This window comes from Poromitra crassiceps (genome assembly GCF_964638095.1).
Source record: "Poromitra crassiceps genome assembly, chromosome: 16".
Lineage (NCBI taxonomy): Eukaryota > Metazoa > Chordata > Actinopteri > Beryciformes > Melamphaidae > Poromitra > Poromitra crassiceps.
The window spans coordinates 37,275,080-37,296,117 of record NC_139645.1 but is presented as its reverse complement, the minus strand read 5'-3'; the positions used below and the strand labels follow the sequence as shown (position 1 = coordinate 37,296,117).

Here is a 21,038-nt window from a genome sequence, read left to right as displayed (position 1 = left end):
CTTCCAACAAGCGAGGTGACCGCTTGGCTCTATTACGCCACGAAAACAAGTCATTTATCTAACAACACTAGCGAGCTTCGGTGCCGCTGGCTTTCAATGAATGAAAGCGGGTTTGAAAGCGCACAGAGAGCAGCATGTTGGGCTGACAGGTGCAGTGATTGGTTGCGATGTCTAAATATAGATCTCGGTTGAACGTTGTAATGGTGCAGGCAGCTGACAAAGCCAAACTGTTCACAGATGCGGCAGAGATTTGCCTCGTTTCCCATGCCACGCTCGGCAGCACCCACAAACACCATTCGCGTGTTTGTTACGAATGTTTGTATTTATCGCATCGTTTCTTTGTTTACAAACGTATATGACCTTCGTTTGGGCCTTGTTATTTAGCATCATCCGCCACTGACTGGAGGCCCGGGGGGCTGGAATGATGCAAGGCGGTGCCAGCCATCATGGAGCCGCTGGTTTGATGCCTTTTCACCGTAACAGTATAGTCGATAGGTCAGACTTGGGCATTCATGATGTGTGGCCTTGTTGTGCTAGTCTTTTAGTTATTTGGGCTGTCTGTCACTGTGAGTCTGTCCGACACTTTGGGTACCGCTCAGATGCTGCGGACAGTTCGCATCCTTCGCATCATCATCCAGGGTGCTGAGAGAGTCAGACCTGAGGCTCTCTGACTGTATACAGGCCATGTGTTCACTGTCTGATGGTGATATGATACTGCAGCTGTATAACTAACCTCCTGTTAACACTGGACACTCACAAGGTTGCTGCTGCTGTTGATCTTACAAACGTGAGACTGAGATGAAGAACGTGTCTGTGTTGTATGTGACAGAGAGGGAGATGATGAGTCACCCATCCACCCACGTTGCCAGCTGGTGTGATGAGCTTCAATAAAGGTTGTGATAGATTAAAAAGTCTTAATTGGCATTTGAGAGGTATTACAGTTTGTAGCTATTGTGCCGATTGTGTTAAATGGGCATGTGGTCGTCTCATATTGATCGTATTGTGCCAGACTTTGTGATATCAGCAAATATTGTATTGTTGTCCAAATAATCTATATTATCGAATAATGATGAAGCGTTGTGATTTACACCGCTATCGCTGATGTGATGAAAGTGGCTTTTGAGGTCTTAAAATATATTGGAAAGGTCTTAAAAAAAGGCATTAAATAGAATTTACCTTCAGGAGTCCTGCATATACAGTACCCTGTATAGTAGAAGCTTTTATAGCTGTTCCTTCCTTGCTGTCATCAGCATGTAGCCTACCCGTTTCTTCCTACCTGCTGTTGAATGAATGTTAGAGATATTGGGGCAGCGGGGTTGACTAGTGGTTAAAGACCAACCCAGACAGACCGACAGATGACATGTCAGCAACAAGCCAAAGTGTCCGTGAGCAAGTCAGTGAATCCCTAGCTGCACAATTCTGTAGATAACCCTGACCTCTGACCTTCCTGGATTAAGGCAAAGTGAGAATTTCTGGGGTCAATGAAGTGTCACATCATTCATTCATGAAATGTGAAGAGGAGTGCTGCACTCCTTTCACTCCTTTGGAAGAGAAAAATGAAACTTTTAAGCTACACGTCAAATGTGTCATTTGTTGGAGCATCATCAGGGTGGGAAATTAAATGACCATGAGCCACCAAACAAATTCTGGTCAATTTTTGCAAGTTTGTTTCTGCTTGGCAGGTAGCCAGCCATCATTTTGGCTGTCCTCTCAAATAATCTTGTTGGTTGCAAAACTTGTTTTTATGGCTGCTAAATGTTTTGGTTTACCTGCCAATATAGCCTTCATGCAGGAGACCAAAAGGTCAATTTTCTGCCCTGCCTGTCTTATAAATCTGCTTCTGATGTCAGGCCGCTCTCTGGGAGTTACTTTTCCAACACGGAGGCAGAGAACACTCTGCTCTTTGTGTGTATGAGTCAGCCGTATAGAACCTCATTGAGCAGGAGGCTGCTTGGTTCACACACACACACACACACACACACACACACACACACACACACACACACACAGTCAGCCACACATAAATGTTGCCACAGATTGTGCTCCAGTCTTGGTTTGGCTCCTGTCTGTCCTGAGCGTGGGACAGAGAGGTGAGTCAGAGGTGAGGGCGACTTACTGAGGAGGAGGAGGAAACTGCTGGAACCAATGGAGAAGCAGTCAGTGTATTTTATTGGTCTTGACACTTTATTTTGTTGTGTATTTTTACCTTCTCCCTGAATTAGTTTACGTCAAATCAGGATGAAAAAGTGGAAGAAAAAAAACGTGAGGTGGAGTAAGAGGCGAGGAGAGAGGATATTCTGATGGAAAGCGAAGTAAGGCTATGAGCCATTAGATTTTTCTTTGCAACAAGCTTTTTATTTACAGTTGTCAGACAAACAGCAAAAGCACACGACAAAAAGACACAACATAATAAATGATGACAGTAAAAAATAAAATTAAACAAACCAACTTAACTCCGCAATCGGCCCAATGGCAACAGCAATTAAAATTGTTACCAAATTAAAAAATCTGGCTCTGTTAGGTCACCCACAGGGGGCGCTCTTTACACTTCCTGAAAGATTCAGCGCGATCGCACGTAAAATCTTTCATTCAAGTGCAATAATGCCATAATATTGGATTAGAGATAAATTGACAACTTCCAGGGTTTAAACTTTACATAACATAATGTGACTGACATGGTCAAAGAGCACAGTATATTACTTTGAATATCTAAATAATGAATGAATCTTGAGATTTCGTAACGTGTGTGCGCTTTATTTTCTTCTCAGCAGTCTCCTAATCGAGAGCATGTGCATTTGATTACCACGGTAACCTGGTTAAAGTAATTGTGCAGAGAGCCAGAGAGAGACATGTCGTGTAAGCAGCACTGGACTGGCATCTCGTCATTAAAACTCCTGTCCAACACAGGCAAACACACCAAGGCAGACAGAGGGGGGGCAAACACACCAAGGCAGACAGAGGGGGGGCAAACACACCAAGGCAGACAGAGGGGGGGGGGCAAACACACCAAGGCAGACAGAGGGGGGGCAAACACACCAAGGCAGACAGAGGGGGGCTGCACGTTTATGGCTAAAATGATCATCTTGATTATATCTTTTACTACATTTGGCGATGACTATTATTTGTCGTCGATGTTTTGAAGGATGATCTTATTTTATTCCACTTTTAGCATCTTTCATCATCCTGACTATTTCCACGACAGTGGGTATTCTAAATTAGATATCTGTGCATCTTGCAGTATATAAATATATATTATTATTATTAATATTATTATTGTTGTTATTGTTATTGTTATTATTATTATTATTATTATTATTATTATTATTATTATTATTGTTATTATTATTATTATTATTATTATTATTATTATTATTATTCAGTCCAGCTTATAGGAACAGGACTATGTCATTGCTGCTGTGTGCAGCAGCTATCAGACAGAATGTGATTTGGACCCATCATGTCAGAAGTTTGTGGGAAAATCCAGGCTGTTTGCCTCAGAACTCATGTGATCGAGGGCGGAAGCCGGGCTGTTTGAGGGACAGCGGGAATGTCCAATCCGGGCAGAGCTTCACCACAGCACGAGAAGCTGTGAGGCTGGCTGGAGGACGCTGCCATGTCTGCAGACACAATGAAGGTCTGGAGCTCAGCGCTTCATCCATTAGTGTCTGCTCGTGTGGCGCGTGTGGCTGGAGGCAGAGTTACAGCATGAGCTAGAAGCTTCAGGAGACAAGATGAACCAGGACTTGGATTATATGTTTGTTGAAGTAAGTGTTGTCCTTGCCGTCCCCCCCTCCTCCACTTGTTAAAGGGTTTGGAATTTGAAATGCTGGCTGCTCTGCCTGTCCGTGTGACTCGTTGATGAGATGAGTCAGCTGATGGAGTGTATTGTCAGCTTGTCATTCTGCTCTTGAATTGGATGTTTGGAAGTGGGTCCTCCTGACGCGCCCTTCTGATGGACTCATGTAGGTATAGAAGAAAGCTTCATGTCACTGACCTCAGCAGCGTGCGACTACTTCCTGAAACAATGTTAAATTATGCTAATGCTGCCTAGCGACACGTTTTGGGTAATAGCTTACTGCAGTGCTTACCAACAAGCGTTTTGTTCCAGGAACTAGTCATCAATGAATCACTGAAGCCTAAAATAGTTTCAGATCCATCGATGTCCTGAGTTTTGTAGATGCACAGTGGCTTGTATGTGTGGCTTGCTGCTCAAAAGCAATATCTTCTCCTCTTGACAGATCATCCACTGATGTGTTGGAGACTGCTGTAGTCTTACAGGCCATATAAGTCATATTTCTCAGGGTCATTGTTTGCAGAAGTTTGTTGTTAGTGAAGTGAACTAGGACTCTATCAAAGGAGAAAGGAAGAGAGCAAACTGTCTTATTTAGAGAACATTGGTCAACTTATTCTTTGCAATATTCCAGACAGACCTTTCAGGCCTGTAGTCTGACAATGTAATGTAATGTACCGCCTTTAACTGCTCTACTCCTCCGAGGGTCAGCAGTGACTGAACTAATATTGTTAGCGGCTGGACAGCTTGTAGTAAGAGACTGTGATCATATGTGTATGAATGTAATATATATAGCCTATATACAGTATATATATATATATATACAGTATATATAGATATATATATATATATATGTGTGTGTGTGTGTCACATTGGCATGCTGGTTGTGACAACAATCTATTTGGAACACCATCAGTGTAGTAAGACAAACAGGGCTCCTTTTTTCCCACCAAACTCTCCTCTGAACTAAGTACTGTGTTGGTGTCGTGCTGCGTCTGCCCAGCTGAGGAGAAAAACAGCAGATTCTCACATGAGTGGTGTCATGTGACGAGGATTCTGGAGTCTGGGACTCCATTGAGCGCCTAACTGAGAATATGTGGACAAAACACACTGGTGCAGAAGGTCTGTATCATAACGTGTTTGGGTTCTAATCTCTTTCCTGTGGATTGATGTGTATGAAGCAGCCTTCTGCCCTCTATAATATGAAAAGAGACATGATAGTTAGTGTTTGTTGCTTCATTTCTAGCCACTTCTCCACAGCAGGGCAAAGTGAGGCAACTCAAAATGTTCATGGCTCTTCTTTGTTGACCAATTATTGAAACATAGTTACTTAGGGCCTGTGTCCACCTAGCGTCTTTTCATCAGCTCCGGCGTCTATTTTCAGTTGTTTCCAATGGGGGGAGAGTATGCGGGCGCACATGGAAGTCTAGAGAAAGTGCGCTGCGTCCAGCATCTATTTTCAGAATGCGCCGGCGTTTTTGTGCGCCCGACTCCCAGTGCTTCCAGCTGAAAATATTTTAACTTTTCAGAAAGACGCTGGTGTCGGGTGCTCCTTTTCTGGCAACTAATCATATGGAGAAACTATCGCAACAGAGACAGAAAGGCTCAATTGTGGGAGCAGATTGGCTAGACACTTAATATTTCTGGTGAGTGTTGAGCTAAATCACTGTATGTGTGTTGTTTGCTAATGTTAGCTGTCAGCTATCAAGCTACTACCGCACTGAGCTAACGTTAGTTTCAGACTGCTTCCTTGTTTTATTGTGCGCTGAGATCAGACGCTAGATGGACACAGGCCCTTAAATTGTATTTTTGGGGAAAACATGAGTGAATACCAGCAGCTAGGTCCTGGGTAGCACCGTATGGAACCTAACGTACGCAGACTAGGGATGTGCAATGATTTTCAAATAGTCATTTTATTATTAAAAAAATTATAATAATTATGTGACAATCGTATTGTCTTAAAACGTATATTTTCCCCTGTTTTTACTGGTACCTTTCTCTTTAGGAGTTTGGCAATGCCACTTATATTGTAGTCTCACTTGCCAGACTTCCCTCCCTTCTTCTGAGAGGGGAGTCTGGCAGCGCTGATCTCCATTCTGGTATTGCGGAGGGGGGAAATGCTCTGTTCGGTTTAACCTATGTCTCACTTGCCAGACTCTCTCCCTACAACGGGGATCCAATCGTTTTCAGCATATAGAAACAAGTTTGTCCAAGTGGTGTTGCCGTACCTACTGCGGACCCGCTCGTGCAGAGTGGCTCAGAGCCTATGTGCAGAGTGGCTCAGAGCCTATGGGGGGTGGGTAGTGACAGTAGCATCTTAGCCTGGTAAACCAGCCGGTCGGCGGTCACGGGAACTCAGATTTCATTTCGTTCTTCGTTCCCGTCTGGCCTGAAGCCTTCACCCAGTGTTTTGCAGTGGGCGGAAGTTGGGCGGGTGTACTAGCCTTGACAGACAACTCCTTCAGCCAATCAGCGTTTGATCCAGTCAAACCCAAATCCACTCGGGAGAATGACAAAAACACATTTTCCGCAGAGAAACCCCACTGTTGCAAACACCTGTACTTGTTTAATTGTTATTATTGAGCCTATTTCTGCAATAACTGCACTTTATGGCTGTTTAAACTAGACGAACATTGACATTACTCCTCGAGGCAGACAGGCAGCCATTATTGTTTTGCTAGTGCAGTGCTAGTGGCGTTCCTGATTGGCCAACTTGCGCTGTCAATCACAGGGCACTGAGCGCAGTCGCTGATTGGCTCTTCCACTTTGCAGTTTCTGCTTAAAACCCTCCCAGGGCTTGAGGCCAGACTGTCCTCCAGAACGAAATGAAATGTGAGTTCACGTGACCGGCTGGTTTAGCAGGCTAGTATCCTACAGCACTCTGACAGAGTGGCTCAGAGCCTATGGGGGGTGGGTAGTGACAGTAGCATCCAGCTCCTTGCTGGAAATGGGGATTAGGATAAATTGTGTTAAACTGTGTGTTTGTGTGTTACGGGGAAGGGGGGGGGGTCGAATAGTTCCCGAATAGTATTTTTTCTAGAAATGCCCGTCCCTAAAGCAGATGCCAAGAAATGCAGCAAAGTTCACACTAGGCCAGAGCGACTCCGGTTCAGCAGTGAAAGCTCAGAGCTCAGTATTAACAGGGTTAAGTCTCTCTAATCGGCTGTTGACTTTGTGCAGATTTGTAAACACTTCTGATAGATGCTCCGCCCCACAGTCTCAGCTCCTCCCACCCCCACACAGACTCTTTCCCCAATGTCACCTTCTCTGTGACCTCCAGACCTCAATCCTCCTCCAACACTCTTCAAATAAGCCGTAGGAATTAACTGACACCCAAAAGTATCAAGGGGAATGTGTGATGTGATGTGATGTGATGTGATGTGATGTGATGTGAAAGACTGGTGGAGATTAGAGCCAAGACGCATGAAATCAGGGTTATTCCACCAAATATTGATTTCTGAACTCGGCACGCGCACAATGTCTCCCTCTCTCTCTCCCTCAGTCTCTCTCCCCCTCGCTCTCCCTCGATGATGTCACAATTTCTGACATCACTGATTACATCATCACTGGGACTTTGTGTGTGTGAGTGAATTTATGACATCACTGATGATGTCATCAGGGGATTTATGACATCACTGATGATGTCATCAGTACAAGTTGCTGCATTAGCCATAGTAGTCACAATACCTACAAATGTGTTAGGGGTGGGGGGGGGGATCGATACACCATAGTATCGCGATATTTTGCCTTGACGATATTGTATCGATATTTGGACACCAAGTATCGATATTACGAAAAAACAAAAAATTGTTGCAGGCCATGCCATGCCAGGCCACCGGGCATCTGCCCGAAGTGCCCGATGTTGCAGTCCGCACCTGCAGCGGCGTATTGAGTCCAGAGAAGCTTAATAATGTAGCCTACATGTGGGGCAAAAACAAAACAAAAAAACACTGCATGTTTTACTTCTGGTGAGGTCAAGGAAAAGGAGATATCGAAATATCGCAATATTCAATATATCGCAATATTCAATATATCGCAATATCGGCGATATCGCAATACTATCGTATCGTATAAACAGAGGGTTTGACAGTTGACAGCTGAGAGCCCGGCTTCTGTCAGCTGAGCAGAACGAAAATCAGATTTCTAAATAGCCGTTATTTTTAATAAACTGAGCACACAGGGGTAATCTAAATAGTTACTTTGACCGACTCCATTTTTTTCTAAACTTATAAAAGTGCCATATTAAGCGTTAACGGTGGTATAGAGCTCAAACGGCTCTGTCGTGATCCTGGCGCATTGATATGAACGGTGAACAGACCATTTAGCTAGGTGTACATTATCACTGTACATTATTACAAATGAATGGACACCTTGCAGCCAATCAGAATCGAGTATTCATTCACCCAGACCATGGTGTAAAGTACCTATAACCATATGTGTGCATGTAATGAAATAGCAGTGTAGTTTACTGGAATAAGATTAGCTGGCGTTAAGCCCTGAGTTAGCCTAATCCGGTCCTGATCCTTAGACCAGGATTGCTATCAGGCCAGGCAGCCTTGTACCTCTGATGACTGTCCCTTCCCTGCTGTGCACTTTGCATTGATCTGCTGACAGCTGCCGCCCTGTCAGGGAAAGCACAGTCACCTGCTTTCGAAAACATCATTAGTTTTGTTTTGTCTGTGTTTAACACCAGTTTTAATTTCTGCTGGCCGGACTGTACCACGTCAAATGCAGTCTGCAGTAATTCATAGGCCTGTACAACTGATGACAAACAACAATAAATGATAGTATCATCAGCATAAAAATGATGCATCGCATTTGACAAATTTTCACAAAGGTTGTTCACATAAATAGAGAACAAGATTGGTCCCAACACCGAACCTTGGGGCACTCCCTTTGCTACGGTCAGAAAAGAGGAGGTGGCTTCTGCCATCTGAACACATTGCATTCTAGCAGATAAATAATTTGCAAACCAAGATGCTGCTTGTTTAGACACTCCTTTGTAGTGGAGCGTATTTATCAATATGCTGTGGTCGACTGTAGGGCTGCACAATTAATCGTATTTTCATCGTCATCGCAATATGAACATGCACAATAAACACATCGCAAAGACTGCCTGAAATGCAATGAATAACAAAAGTGGTTTTATTTACATGCGTCATGCATTCCCACTCAGCATCTGATCATTTTGTCTTGTGTTGTAAATCCAGCGTAGACCGTCCCCTTGGAACAGTGAGCACCGCCCCTCTGCCAAAGCCCAAACACGCTGTGTGTAGTTTCAGCTACAGTCAGTGTGTATTTAATTTCTTTATTCAGTGGGCATAGGCTGTGTTTGGGGTCTATATTAAAGCAGAAAGACATAGGAACTGTATATCTAATATGCATACTTTAATATTTGTGTATTTATCGCAAGTCGTATCATCATCGCTATATTGAACAATGTTATCGCACATCGCAGATTTTCCTCATATCGTGCAGGCCTAGTCGACTGTGTCAAACGCTTTGACAAGTCTAAGAAGAGCGCCACAATTTAATTGTAATTTAACGCTTCAATGATGTCATTTATTACCTTGAGGGTAAATGGTAAATGGTAAATGGCCTGCATTTATATAGCGCTTTTATCCAAAGCGCTTTTCTACCTCCTGAGCTAAAGCCGCCCCTAGCAGCTAGCAGGGTAGCAGTAATGGTGCTATGCTGTTTCCTAAACCCAGATTGATAATTGGATAGAATACCATTTAAATCTAAAAAATTCTTTAGTTGATTGTTGACAAGCTTTTCAAATACCTTAGCAAGGACACACAATTTGGAGATCGGTCTATAATTATTCACCTTTGAGGGATCCCCTCCTTTAAGTAGGGGAAGAACAAAGGCAGATTTCCAGACTTTGGGGATTTCATTGCTGGCGAGACTAAGATTGAAAATAGAAGACAAAGGTTCAGCAATGAAATCTGCAGCTAGTTTAAGAAAATATGGCTCAAGTCCATCAGGGCCTGCTGATTTATTTGGGTCCAATTGCTTTAATGCTCTATTGACCTCCAAGGCAGATATAGGAATACAATTAAATAGATTGTCAGCACGTACACTATCTCCGCATGATTCTAAGGGAGCATTTTCAGTGTGTACTACAGCATTTGAGATTTCTGGACACAAAGAATCAAATAAAAATCCTGCTGAAATGAAATGTTCATTAAAACAGTTTAGCATGTCTGGCTTTTCAGTCAAGATACAGGATTCATTTACTAAATGGGTTCACTAGTTGGAACATGGCCAACAGTGGATTTCATTACTTTCCACAACTTCTTTGGGTCTTTAAGGTGTTTTGTGCTTTCAGAAATGTAGAACTCAGATTTAGCTCTCTTAAAGGAACACTCCGCCCATATTCAACCAGCTTTGTATCATTAGAACATCAGTAGTATATCAGAAAACTGTAAACAGTTTTGAAGTCTATCATTTAATTTGACGGTTATTGAGTGTTAAAGTGTGGACCAGTGACATCACTGGTCCACACTAACTCAAATTAATAACTCATTAATTCAAATCAACTCTCAATAACTGTCAAACTACCGTAAATTCCGGACTATAAGCCGTGGCTTTTTCCCCGTTTTTTGGCCCCTGCGGCTTATATAACGGTGCGGCTTATCTATGGATTTTTTCAGCAAACGGCCACTCGGTGACCTCCAAAATCGATGGATTTTACAGGTTACACAGCTTCATCTGCACATTTATGTGCATTGCTTTGCTGCTTGTTTTTTCGATTATTTTTTTGTAAAGCACCTTGAATTGCCTTTGTGTATGAAAGGTGCTATATAAATAAAATTTGACTTGACTTGACATCATTTGGCGGAAATCAACCGGCATCACGGTGAACATGGCGCTCAGCTAGACAGCTGCTACACCAGACCAAACAATATGTTTTAGCGATCTGATCTAAAATGAATAAGGTGACCAGAACCAACTGAATAACTTTAAAGAGTGGGGCGAATGTCTGCTGGAAGAAGCACAAGACTGAAAACCAGTAAGCAGAAAGAAAAGAGACGAAGCAATCACCGCCATGAATGAGGAAATGACTCACCTGCTGGAGGCTGGAGATACACGGCTTGGGCTTAACTTTTACTCCGTGAAACACTATCGATTAAGTCCGACATCGCTCAGAGGTTTTGAGCAGCTTGAAAACAAGTTTGAAAACGTGCAGAAGTCCATCCACTCACTCACTAAAGAAAATAAGGCAACCGTGAACAGAGTTTCTAATGCGGAAAAGCGCATCAGCGCACTGGAGGACAAAAACAACACAGTGAGTCCAAAAATGGATAAAATGCAAAAACAAATCGAAACCCTGCACACGCAAGTTGATGACTTAATCAGCAGGAGTAAAAGAAATAACATTCGCCTGATCAATGTAAAAGAGGAGCTGAGATTGGTGACATGGACGCTTTCCTTGGCAAAATCCTGTGTTACATCCTGGACCTGAAGGAAGGCGAGAAACTCTTTCCCGACAATCCCCTCTGTGCACGAACCCTTACATATGGTAATTAAACATTAAAACACAAAAAAAAAAACACACAAAAAAAACACAAAAAAAAACATTAAAACACCCGCGGCTTATAGTCCGGTGCGGCTTATATATGTAACAAACAGGCAATTTTGCTGCTGCGGCTTATACTCCGGTGCGCCTTATAGTCCGGAATTTACGGTAGATGAATGACTTCAAAACCATCATCTAGTTTGACAGTTATTGAGAGTTGATTTGAGTTAATGAGTTATTAATTTGAGTTAGTGTGGACCAGTGATGTCACTGGTCCACACTTTAACACTCAATAACTGTCAAATTAAATGACAGACTTCAAAACTGTTTACAGTTTTCTGATATACTACTGATGTTCTAATGATACAAAGCGGGTTGAAAATGGGCAGAGTGTTCCTTTAACAAGAGATGTACACTTATTGCGGAGCTGTCTAAAGATGAGCCAGTCTGTCTCAGTTCTACATTTCCTTGCCTTGGCCCAGGCAACATCCCTTTCTTTGAGAAGGCTACTTAACTCAGGAGAGAACCAAGGATTATTCCGACCTTTCACCCTAAATTTACGAAACGGAGCATTCTTGTTCACAATACTCAGGAACCCATCATAGAAAAAGGTCCAAGCCAGCTCCATTTAATCAATTAGAGGAATCCTATTCCAATCAAATTGTGCCAGATCATCAAAAAATGCCTGATCACAATTTTTTTTTAAATCTCTTTTTAGAAGGATTCTGGGCTTGGATTTGGGGATTTTTGTCATTCTAACTGTTGCTATAGCACAATGATCACTTAGATCATTAGCAAATATACCTATACCTGAGTATTTATGGGGGGCATTTGTTAGAAAAAGATAAAGTAGGGATGAGTTCTCAGGATGTTTTGTATTTGGACGAGTTGGACCATCAATTAATTGGGTGAGATTGAGAGAATCACAGACAGATTTGAGACAGTCTGACTTTGGGGTCAACCAATCATAATTTAGATCCCCAACAAGAAGAATCTCACCAGAATCAAACCCAGAAAGATACTGCGTCAAGGAAGCCAGTGTTTCATTACAGGCTGAAGGTGGTCTATAACATCCAACTACTGTAAGAAATTTACCCTGTGAAAGGTCAAGCCTCAAAGCAAGGAGCTCAAATTGCTTGCTAATGGACACAGAGGCTACAACATTTGAATGGAATATTGTTTTTAGATAAATAGTGACACCTCCACCCTTTCTGGGGCGGTCACAGCGAAAAACATTGTAGCCCTTAATAGCAATATCCTTATCCAAAATAGATTTACTAAGCCAGGTCTCAGATAGAATTAAAATATCAGAGTCCGTTGAATGGGCCCAGATTCGAACCTCGTCTATTTTTGGGAGCAAGCTTCTAACATTAATATGAATAATTCCCAGGCCAGATCTAGCCTTAAAATCCTCAGGAGTGCTAATACAGTCAAGACCAGGGCCTGGGCCTGGGTTTGGCTTGACATTGCCCGAAAGTAACGGTAAAAGAAGAATAAAACATTTTCGTCTGAACTCTTTACATGTCAACACAGAATGATTCCCTTTAGACTTGACAATATAGAAGAGAGAACTCTCAGACAAAATAAAACTATTTTTCAATACAGAGAGACATGATAGACAAAGTAGTTCAACACTATCAGTAGTAACTACGCAAAGGAAGCTTGATAGCTGCACAATCAGTTCTTGGTGGGGTAGAGTGTCAGTAGAAGCGTTGGGGAGACACGGTGGGGAGGTCACCCCTTTAGGCACACCACCCCGGCTGTGACACGAGTTCCCATAGTCCCCCAACCAAAGTGCCACCAAAAGTACAAGAATAAAATGCATTTTACCTTAGGGAGGTTTGCGGGCTACTAGAACCTGGGCCTGGCCTGGTGGATGCTGGACTACTAGAGGCTGGGCCTGGCCTGGTGGATGCAGGGCTGGCCTAGCTACCTGGCTAGGTAGCTAGGCCAGCCCTGCATCTAGCTACCTGGCTAGGTAGCTAGGCCAGCCCTGCATCTAGCTACCTGGCTAGGTAGCTAGGCTGATACTGGAGCCTGATGGTAGATGGATGGAGTGCAGTCCATCTATAAAAACATTTGTTATGAACAGTGAAATTAGCTATAGAGACCAAAGAAAGAGAATTTTGTTTTGAAGCAGGCTGTAAGCAGGCTGTAAACAGGCTGTAAACAGGCTGTAAACAGGCTGTAAGCAGGCTGTAAGCAGGCTGTAAACAGGCTGTAAACAGGCTGTAAGCAGGCTGTAAACAGGATGTAAATAGGCTGTAAACAGGCTGTAAACAGGCTGTAAGCAGGCTGTAAACAGGCTGTAAGCAGGCTGTAAACAGGCTGTAAACAGGCTGTAAGCAGGCTGTAAACATTGATTTCTGCTGTAGTCATTTTAACCAGAGGTTGGGGCTTGGGAGAGCTCAATGTGAAGCCCTTTGTGTCATGTGATTTCTGATGTCACAGGTGTTATGATGCCTGTGCTCCCCCTTCCTCAGCCTTCTTCTCCTCCTCTTTCCACCCATCCATCCATCCACCCCCGTCCACCAGGCAGACGGGCGGCTCCCCTCTGACTCGTCACATTTTTTATCTGGGTTTCAGACACTTTTTACCAGCTTGTTTCTTTGTGGAAAAACATGCCCCCCCCCGTGTGTGTGTGTGTGTGTGTATCACCCTTCATCTCTCCTCTATTTGAACCCAGGAGAATTCACTGCTATAAATATCATTCAATCCCTCTGCAGCTTCATCGCATCTCCCTCTCTCTCTCTCTCTCTGTCTCTCTCTCTCTCTGTCTGTCTCTCTCTCTCTCTCTCTCTCTCTGTCTCTCTCTCTCTCTGTGTCTCTCTCTCTCTCTCTGTCTGTCTCTCTCTCTCTCTCTGAGTAAATTAGTTGATTGCATTTCAGTGCTAACTAATTCAGGGTAATTGTGCTTGACATCTTTGCTTGTGTGTGTGTGTGTGTGTGTGTGTGTGTGTGTGTGTGTGTGTGTGTGTGTGTGTGTGTGTGTGTGTGTTGTGCTGCTCAGCAGTGCGGCGATGCCTCTGAGGTGTGATGCTGCTCAAAACTCACTGCTGTTGCTATTTTTAATCTGTCCTCCTCCTCCTGCTCTCCCTCTGTCTCTCTGCCTCCCTCTCTCTCTCCTCCTCCTGCTCTCCCTCTGTCTCTCTGCCTCCCTCTCTCTCTCCTCCTCCTGCTCTCCCTCTGTCTCTCTGCCTCCCTCTCTCTCTCTCTCCTCCTGCTCTCCCTCTGTCTCTCTGCCTCCCTCTCTCTCTCTCTCCTCCTGCTCTCCCTCTGTCTCTCTGCCTCTCTCTCTCTCTCCTCCTGCTCTCCCTCTGTCTCTCTGCCTCCCTCTCTCTCTCCTCCTCCTGCTCTCCCTCTGTCTCCCTCTCTCTCTCTCCTCCTCCTGATCTCCCTCTGTCTCTCTCCCTCTCTCTCTCTCCTCCTCCTGCTCTCCCTCTGTCTCTCTGCCTCCCTCTCTCTCTCTCCTCCTCCTGATCTCCCTCTGTCTCTCTGCCTCCCTCTCTCTCTCTCCTCCTCCTGCTCTCCCTCTGTCTCTCTGCCTCCCTCTCTCTCTCTCCTCCTCCTGATCTCCCTCTGTCTCTCTCTCCTCCTCCTGCTCTCCCTCTCTCTCTCTCTCCTCCTAAATGGTAAAATGGTAAATGGCCTGCATTTATATAGCGCTTTTATCCAAAGCGCTTTACAATCAGTAGATAGTCTACATTCACCCATTCATACACCGATGGCGGCAGGCTGCCACGCAGGGTGCCTACACACCATCGGGAGCAAGGAGGGTTAAGTGTCTTGCCCAAGGACACAGCGACGGCAGCTGGGAGGGAGTGGGGATCGAACCGCCAGCCCTTGCGTCATTGGCCGACCCGCTCTACCTCCTGAGCTAAAGCCGCCTGTCTCTCTGCCTCCCTCTCTCTCTCTCTGTGTTGCTAGGAGGCTGCTGGGTTCTGGGACGGTCTCCTCTGGGGACAAAAAAGGTGAAAAAGACTAACTGATGGTGGGAGAGAGGGGTGGAGACAGAGGCAGGCAACTGTGAATTTATGGATTTGCATCTGCAAATAGACTTCCTGAATGTAAAAAATAAAACCTGAATCTGTGAGAAGTATGGATACGGTCTCTTAATAATTCATTAGTATTCATTCACCATTAGCGTAAAAACGATTCAAAAATATTATTTTTTCTTTAAAAAAAAAGATTTTTAATTCTTCACTTTGTAACCTTGTTAAGAAAGATGCTATACAAATAGTTTTATTTTATTTATTATGTTACCATAATGCTGATGTGGTGGACATATCCCACAGTGTAACATGGTAAGGCAGGCTGATGACAGTGTTCTGAATAAACACCTGCATCAGGTTATGGTTAAACAAGTGCCCTGCATGCATCCAGTGAAAATCACTGACCAGACTACTAACGTTAGCTGCTATTAGTTTGATAAAGGCAGCAAAGATTGTTGAAACCATAGCCGCATATTCAGATAGCTGCTGCTAACTTATAAATGCAATGCAGTAGGGGTGCACCGATCACGTTTTTTGCCGCCGATCACCTATGAGAAATATCTGCCCAACCGATCATCCACCGATCACCTATATATATATATATATATATATATATATATATATATATATATATATATATATATATATATATATATATATATATATTTATTTATTTTGTAAGCAGCTATAGCAGTCTATTATAGAACAGTTTCCATTTTACATATAGGCCTACATTTCATGCATCAAATTGAAAGTGCAGCACATTTTCTTTTTTTTCTACATCAATATTTTATACTGTGTAGGCCAGGGGTCACCAACCTTTTTGAGGTCGAGGGCTACCTGAAGGGTAGAGAGTCATGTGGGGGGCTACCTGTTGAAATTTCCTCGATTTACCTTTAAATAATGAGTATTATGCATTTAATCGAGACATACACTCTTTTCTTTCACTGTTGTGAAGAAGAACTCTTCCTCCCACTCCTCTTGAAATTGGTAATGTTTTTTCTTTCGCTTTTCTGCCATTGTTCTTGCTTTCCATCATTTAGCTTAGCCAACTGATATAATAATTGGCAGCTGGCAGTCACACTGTCGCAGAGTGAATGACGTAGTGACGTAACGTAAAACTAAACTTTGACCCCAGCTCAGGTGGATCAAAATAGTTAATCAATAATTAATTATACACAGACAATAAATTATACACAGACAATAAACGTTTTTAAAATGTATGCATTGTTAAACCAATTATTTTCTACATTTGTGTGTTATTGTGGGAAGGGAGGAGAAAAACAAATAATTTTTTTTTCCTTTCTTTCCCCTGTGTCTGAGCCTGTTTGTCTGTTTTGTCTTGTTTGTGTAAAAACACAGCGCCACCCCACGGGCGACCAGGTGCCCGCGGGCACCGTGTTGGCTACCACTGGTGTAGGCTAAAGGAAACCGCCAACATGATTTTTTGTGTGTGAGATAATTGGAGCACAAGACATGTTGAACTAAATGGCTCGTAGTTCAGTCCAGTTCCCTCAGTTCAGTTTATAAAAGAACAAAAATGGTTCCACTTCGGGATTTCCATGTTACCAGTTCAATGCAGTTCAGTTCACTCAACAAAAATACTCCATTTTCCGGGATTTCCCTGTTACACAAGAAAAATAACTTCGACCCAAGTAAACTATTTTATCGATTAAGCTAAAGCGGCTAAAGCTAACCGGCGCTATTAACGTTACGAGGATACACGCACATATGGATCAAACACGGACTTAACAGCATGCAAATGCCTCGGTAGGCGGGAGGACTGGAGGTAACTTCTCTGCTGAGTCTGCTCTAATCACCAGCTGATTTGTGTGATTCAAAGAGGCAAGGGGTGTGTTGACAGTCTGGTGTGGTGTGTGGAGGTGAGTACACTGACGAAAGCAAAGCGTGTGCTTTGCAACACAATGATATAAACGTTAGAGCACAATATGAAAGTTAAACGATAGACATTGAAGACATGAAAATGGGCTGCCTCATGTTTCTCACGTGCAGCATGATCGGCTATGCAATCGGCGACAATAAAGTAATATCTGCAATCAGCAGATCACATATTTGAGGTCAAAATTGGCCGATACAGATTGCGTGCCGATCGATCGGTGCACCCCTACAATGCAGCATGCATAACGATAGCCAGATAACGGTCTTTTTGAAGATTGCGAGCAGCTAGCCGCTTTCACGACTGTTGTCATAATACGCTGTAACGTTGCTGCTAATGCTAACATCGCTAGCCATCGACAGTAAAATGCTAAACTAGCCATCTCATTCATGCCAGCCAGCTAACGCTAGCTAGCACTATTGTCTGCTGCAACTGTATCTTTATCTCTCGTGTACAAAACCATCGTCTGACACATTTTAATTCCATCTGTTTATGTGACTTTTCATAACAGCCAGCTAGATTGGCTTGTGGCTCTGCGTTTACAGAACGGCAGAGCCGATTTTTCAACGGACACCATTGGTTCCACGGTGCAGTGCTGCCTTCATGTGCAACTAAAAAAATAATACATTGAGAGACATACGAAGAAGAATCGATTCTTGGGAGTTGGGAATCGATCCAGGAATCGTGGCATTAAGAATTGTGATCCTTTCAAGAATCTATCTTTTTTGGAGCACCCCTAATAGTTCATTAACAAATAATGTAACCTTAAATCCCCATTCAGCAACTTTTCCAAGTTTTGCTATTGGAGAAACTGCACTATCTGGGTGCAATAGTACCGATATTGATATCGCCGTTCAAAGTCAACGAAACACAGCGGCAGAAAGCTCTATGTACATGTTGTGACATCGGGTACTCACTACGTGATGAAATAATAATCCATAGTTACGTGAAACGTCATTTTCGTAGCAAATCCACACCGAGTTACTTCCTTGTTTTCATGAACACAACGCTCCCGCTGTACTGCGCATGCGTGCATCCTGCCTCCGGGACGCAGGCACCAAACTGCTTAGTCCCAGGAGAGGCCTTTGGAGGGTGCTGTGTGACCAATAGAGGTGACATTCTCCCTGTGACAAGTCACTCTACCATCCTCAATGACTAAAAAGCTGTTATATAAAGGTGAAAAAGTTACTGATTGGGGCTTTAATGTGAAAATTAACGTAATTTGCTAAAAATCTGTTCATCTTGGTCTCAGAACACACACACACTCACGCTCTCTCTCTCTCTCTCTCTCTCTCTCTCTCGCTCGCTCGTGTGACCATGATGTCATGATTCAGATGATCTGAATCTAATTGATCAGTTTTTCTCCTGCTCTACAATGTGATCTTTCTCTTGGTCTGATAGCGGTTCAGGTAACAACACTTCTGTGAATTTTGTGTGTGTGCAGAATCTGAGGCAGCGTTGTTGGAATATGGTCCGGAATGTTTTTCGCCCCTCCGTCATCATCGTCATTTACTTCAGCTGCTTACTCTTCATATAGGTACTAGAAAAAATGTTTTCCTGGGTTAGTCTAAATACAATTTTGTGTGTGTGTGTGTGTGTGTGTGTGTGTGTGTGTGTGTGTGTGTGTGTGTGTGTGTGTGCGTGCGTGCGTGCGTGCACTGAACACACTCACTCACTCAGATCCCACCAATCGGGGCACTGATTACTCAGCTTGGCTAGCCCATGTCATCTGGCTCTTCACACGGTATGGTTGTGTGTAATCTATCCTATTTTTCAAGGGGTCCAAAGAGCCCCAGAAAAGTGTAGTATTCATGTGTCAGATATTTGCTGTAACTCCTAATCTACAGGAAGTCAGTGGAAGAACAAAACAAATGTCTGTTTTGAAGGTTTCTGCTCTGACGATGGGAATCATGAGATACTTGAGTTATTGGGGCGCTCAGGTTATGAGGGCCCCAATAAGACAACAACAACAATAAGGAATGCCTTGTACCTCTGAGACTGACTGTTCTCTCAACCACTGCATAGTCATCCAGTCAGTGAACTCCTATACCATGATGAGTAAGGTGTGTGTGTGTGTGTGTGTGTGTGTGTGTGTGTGTGTGTGTGTGTGTGCGTGTGTGTGTGTGTGCGTGTGTGTGTGTGCGCTAGGCATGGGTCGATTTCCGGTTTTACCGGTTCGGTTCGGTATACGAGCCCAAACCGGTTTGATCACGTGCAAACCGAAATTGTTTTTTTTTCTTTCTTTTTTTTTTTTTTTTTGCCAGTCCATTCTGATTGCACTATTGTTCGTATTAGCCTCTTCTCAAGTTGCACTAGTAGGCAAAAGTCTTATTTTGTTTATTATGTTGATGTTTGAAGAAAAGTTAAGCTGAATAGTTATGAGAAATAAAAACAGTGTGTTGTTACAGTTAAAAGGTTCTGCTTATTTGTATTCAGTGTTCGTGCTGGTTGGCAGCATACCAGCTTAGAGGTGCATTATCGCCACCAACTGCAGCCGCTTTGATACGTTTTTTTGGGGAATATCGAACCGGTTTCAAAATGTTCAAACCGACCCATGCCTAGGCCCTATATTGTGTGAATTTGTGAGTTTTGAAGTTTATAAGGCAGCTCAGCTGTAAGCCAATCCATTCTGATTGCACTGCTTGTGTTTTTATTAGCCTTTTTCTCAAGTTGCACTATAGGCAGAAGTCTTATTTCATTTATTATTTTGATGTTTAGAAGAAAAGTTGAGCTGAATAGTTATGAGAAATAAATACAGGGTGTGTTTGTTACACAGGTGTCCTGCTTCTTTTTATTCAGTATCATTGCTGGTTGACAATACCAGCTTAGAGGTGTATTATCGCTATCAGGTGGACTGAAGTTGCACTACAGACAGTTATGGGCCACACTCGGGAGCCCTGCTTGGAAAAAAAAAAAAAAAAAAAAAAAAATTAATTACAAAAAAAATCGGTATACCGGTTCGATCCGGTTTAGACGGCAATATCGAACCGGTTTTAAAATTTTCAAACCGACCCAGCCCTAGTGTGCGTGTGTGTGTGTGTGTGTGTGTGTGTGTGTGTGTGTGTGTGTGTGTGTGTGTGTGTGTGTGTGTGTGTGTGTGTGTGTGTGTGTGTGTGTGTGTGTGTGTGCGTGCGTGCGTGCGTGCGTGTCTGTGTGTGTGTGTGCGTGCGTGTGTGTGTCTGTGCGTGTGTGTGTACCTCTGTGAGCTAGATTCCTCAGCCATGTGACTGGCAGTTCTCATCACTGTTTTTCACATGTCTGCGATCAGCTGATTGCATCCGCCCACGAGTGTGTAAGAGCTGAAACAGCTCTGCAGAGGTGCGCGTGTGTGTGTGTGTGTGTGTGTGTGTGTGTGTGTGTGTGTGTGTAAGGGCTGAAACAGCTCTGCAGAGGTGCACGAGTGTGTGAATGAATACATGGGTGTGGGGGCACATATGTGTGACCAGCACACATAGTTATGAGGAGTTATGACCACACATTGGCCACAATTGAATTCTTCAGTTTATCACATATGAGCTACTATTTGTGCAACAATTCACAGCCTGTTTCCTTTAACGTCATGAATCACCATGGTACAGTAATGTGTCTGTCTTAAGTGCTTTTATGAGTTGTGAGTTGTGAGATCATGAAGGCCAGACCTAATGTTCAGAATGATTGCCCATGAAAACAGAACTTTAGTGTATTCTACTCGCCGAGGTCCAAGTGTTTCAAATGTATTCCCATGCAATACAAGGTTACTGGCCCATCGTTGAGATGAACTCCTGTGGACCAAACCTGTGTGAAATCATATAGTCTTCTTCTTAGTGTTTGCTCTGGTGGGGTCGTGGCACAAGTCAA

At 43.4% G+C, this 21,038-nt stretch overlaps 1 protein-coding gene across 1 annotated transcript in view; it reads left to right on the top strand.

Annotated features, from left to right (window-relative positions):
* myo5aa (myosin VAa) overlaps positions 1-21,038 on the top strand; it is a gene marked incomplete at its 3' end in the record, with an annotated part of 144,366 nt that overhangs the window by 186 nt on the left and 123,142 nt on the right. The window lies entirely within an intron of this gene.